The sequence below is a fragment of the Pseudophryne corroboree genome, chromosome 6 (assembly GCF_028390025.1).
Source record: "Pseudophryne corroboree isolate aPseCor3 chromosome 6, aPseCor3.hap2, whole genome shotgun sequence".
In the NCBI taxonomy this organism is placed as follows: Eukaryota; Metazoa; Chordata; class Amphibia; order Anura; family Myobatrachidae; genus Pseudophryne; species Pseudophryne corroboree.
In genome coordinates, this window is record NC_086449.1 from 188,954,167 (window position 1) to 188,957,869 (window position 3,703).

The 3,703-nt window shown below is 42.9% G+C and overlaps 1 pseudogene; it reads right to left on the reverse strand.

Annotated features, from left to right (window-relative positions):
• Positions 1–1,234: 1,234 nt before the first annotated feature.
• Positions 1,235–1,357, reverse strand: LOC134937764 (5S ribosomal RNA; annotated as a pseudogene).
• Between the last annotated feature and the right edge of the window lie 2,346 nt (positions 1,358–3,703).

Genomic DNA, 3,703 nt, shown 5'->3' on the forward strand with positions numbered 1-3,703 from the left:
CGACATGTGCTAGGTCAACAGGTGAAAAGGTCGACATGAGTTTTTAAAAAAAAAATCTTTTTTTTTTACTTTTTCATATTTAATGATCCACGTGGACTACGATTGGAACGGTAATATGAAGTATCCGAAGCATGGCGAGCGAAGCAAGCCATGAGAGGGGATACGGTGCACTAATTGGGGTTCCCAGTCACTCTACGAAGAAAACGACACCAAAAAAACCTCATGTCGACCTTTTGACCTGTTGACATAGCACATGTCGACCTAGAAACCCTGTTGACCTTCCATCCCTGTCGACCTAGTGACTGTCGACCTATAGTGGTCGACCTAAACATTGTCAACCTAGATACTGTCGATTTGATGAACCACACCCCCGCCGACCTTGGGTTGGGTGGGCGTATCACGTCTCCCACTCCTCTTTTTCTAGTGGGGTTTCAGTCTTGATTAAGAAAACAGTACAGTTTGAATTGCTTTCGATCCAGACTGATCCCCGGGGCAGGTTTGTTTTTATTGAATGTAAATTGTATTCCCAGCCTTTTTTTCTTTTAGCGATTTATATTTCCCCTCCTTTTGCTTATGAGGTTTTACAAAAAAAGAAAAATGAGAGAACTTTCTTGTTTGGCGCACTCTTGAGAAAAAATTATATAGTAAATTCATATGAGTTAAAGATATAGAAGAATGTAAAACATAACTTTTAATAATACGGTTAAAATATAGAATCTCCTAGAAGAATATTTAAAATAACCTGATGAATATCAGTGTATGGATTTATGCGGCAGGAATAGCTGTACTGATAGTACTAGGATTGTGGTCCAGAGCTGGACTCAATTCAGCGTGCCTCTGTGAATGTAGTCCTGGATTGGACTTTCGGCGCACCTGTGTACCCAGGTCATTATTAGCGGTCCAATGTTAAATAGCTCATTCTACAGAATAAACCTACGACCAACCAAATCACTGATGGAAAAAGTCTCTGGTTCTAAGTATTGGTTCTACGCAACCTAGAAGGCTTATGTGACCAATGCAAAGTTTGAAAAGAATTGCGTGAACAGTACATGTCTTACTGATACAAATAAAAGGGAAACGTCTTACATCCCTTGGGTCCTGGCTAATATCACTCTCTCTATGGGTGAAGACAGGATAGTGAAACTCTGGTTGCCACAAACCGGCTGGTGGTGCAGAGAGAAAATGTAAAGATGAATCTGCTGTCAATGTTAGACCAGAGTGTCCCCAATGCTTCGACCTACTAAACCGGGTATTCACAGGTGGTCTCCCACTTGGTACTGGCTTGGCCCTATACTGTATACTGTAGCTTCCAAGGTCGGACGAGATTGGGCATATGCAGTATGGTATGATAGTAGGTCACTGGAGTCCCTGTTAGATTTTCTCCAGAATCATTGATGAGAATTCATGAAAATAAGTTCAAATGGTCAAGTGACCAATAGTAACAGTGCTAAAGGTGGGATTTGCTGTTGGTGTTAGGCAGTGGACGTGGACCTACCTGTTGAGAAACTGCCATAGGTAAGTTTGTTTCACTGGATCACCAATGAGAGTCCCAGAATCAAAGAAGAAAAAGAGAAAAGTACCAAAAATGCCCCTTTGGTTTAATGCAGGAAACAGCTGGTATCTGTTATCAAAAGCTATACAGTAATGACATATACAAGGTTTTCATCGTCTTACAAATGCTGGTCTCGTTTTCTATTATAGTCATTCTCTGACTTTTCTCTATTTTTGCTGGTGCGGAGTCGCACCCAATTTATTTATTGAGGTTTTACAGAAAGCTGTCACCTTTATAGCCTCCTCTCCCCTTACTCCTGTTATTTGTTTGGGGGACTTTAATAATTTTTTAGACCCACTTGATAAATGGAAGCTGTCTCTCACTGTTACGGCTCATGACGGCCCCTCCAGGTTTGCTGATTATATTGTTAGTATGGGGTGGGTGAATGCCTGGAGAAGCCATCATCCCACGCTTCAATAATTTTCATGTTTCTCTAAGACCCATGGTTCATTTTCCAGGATCGACCTGGCCCTGGTCTCCCCTTCCCTCTTACCCAACCTCACTGATATTCATTATGAGGCCAGGGGTGTATCCGACCACTCACCTTTGTTGTTATCACTCAGTGTTATGTGCCAGAGGGGACAGTCTTAATGGAATTATAGTCTTATTAGTCTTATAGTCCTGTTTACTACAGATGGGCGATGGTCCGGCTTTAGAGAAGCAATGCGAGGGATATTTTGCCCTTAATTCTGGGTCTGCCCATATCACTGTGGTCTGGGATTCATTTAAGGCCTACCTGCGAGGTACACCTATTAAGAGAATTGCTGCCCTTAAACTATCTTACCGGCACACTGACAATGCTCTGGAAACTGAATGTCGAACTCTGGAGACTCAATATTTGACAGATGGGTTGCCTACTACCTAGATATGCTGGTTGCTGGCTCAATCGGCCTGGCTGGCTCACCTATCAGACAAAAACTCTAAGTCCCTTATGTTTAGGGCCCATAATATTTATATGCATGCAGATATACCTATTACTATAATGATGTCTATAAGTCCCGTCTCACCTGTTCAGCCTTCGAGCTCTGTCAGTATCTATAAGCCATTACCCTTCCTACTCTTTCCTCTGAGGCCTGCGCTTTTCTTGAACATATATAACACTTGAAGAGTTAACTGCAGCAATTGGCTCCTTTCCAAGTGGTAAAGCCCCTGGAAGCGATGGGCTCCCCATTGAATTATATAAAAAACAAATTACTGTCTTTGCCCCAATCTTACACTCCTTATATCTAGATCTCTTTGCTGAAAATAGACTTCCTCCCTCTATGTCTGAGGCTGTTATCATTATGATACTGAAACCCGGGAAGGACCCCAAACTGCTGGAGTCTTATAGACCAATTTCTCTTATCCCCACTGATGCCAAGATCCTGGCAAAAATTCTGGCCCTGCGGCTTAACGCCGTTATCAAAACTACAACTCATCCAGATCAGTCTGGTTTCATGCCAGGCTTGTCCACGTCCACTAATCTAGATCACCTGTACACTGTTCTTCAAGCTCCACATGATGTTCCCTGAGATTCAGTGATAGTCTCTCTAGATGCGGCCGAAGCTTTTGACAGCATAGAATGGGTGTACTTGTGGGACGTTATGAGTGGTATGGGGTTTGGTCGACTGTTCATTGGCCCAGACTCCTTTACCAGCAGCCAACTGCCAGGATCTCGATCAATGGTTACATTTCTGCTTCTTTCTCTAGACAGGGGTGTCGCCTCTCTCTCACACTCTTTGCTATTGCCATTTTGCCCCTTGCGTGTATTATTAGGTCTCATCCGGGTATATTGGGTATATACCCAAATGAGACCTAATAATACACGCAAGGGGCCAAATGGCAATAGCAAAGAGCGTGAGAGAGAGAGGACACCCCTGTCTATTGGCCCTAGTTTGAATAAAGTTGCCCTTTATGCGGACGACTTATTGTTCTTCTTGCAAGACTATACTGTGTCCATGCCAACCCTTTTACAGGTGATAGACGACTTTGGCAGATTCTCTGGTCTTCGCATTAATTGGTCCAAGTCTTTTATAATGCCAGTAATTGGCCCCACTCCTGTTACTCCCAAAATTTCCTTCACTTTGTCCTGGACTGGCCAATTTAAGTACTTGGGTATCCAGATTACTAATGATCCCTCTGATTTTACTCCCTTAAATCTTGACCCACTGA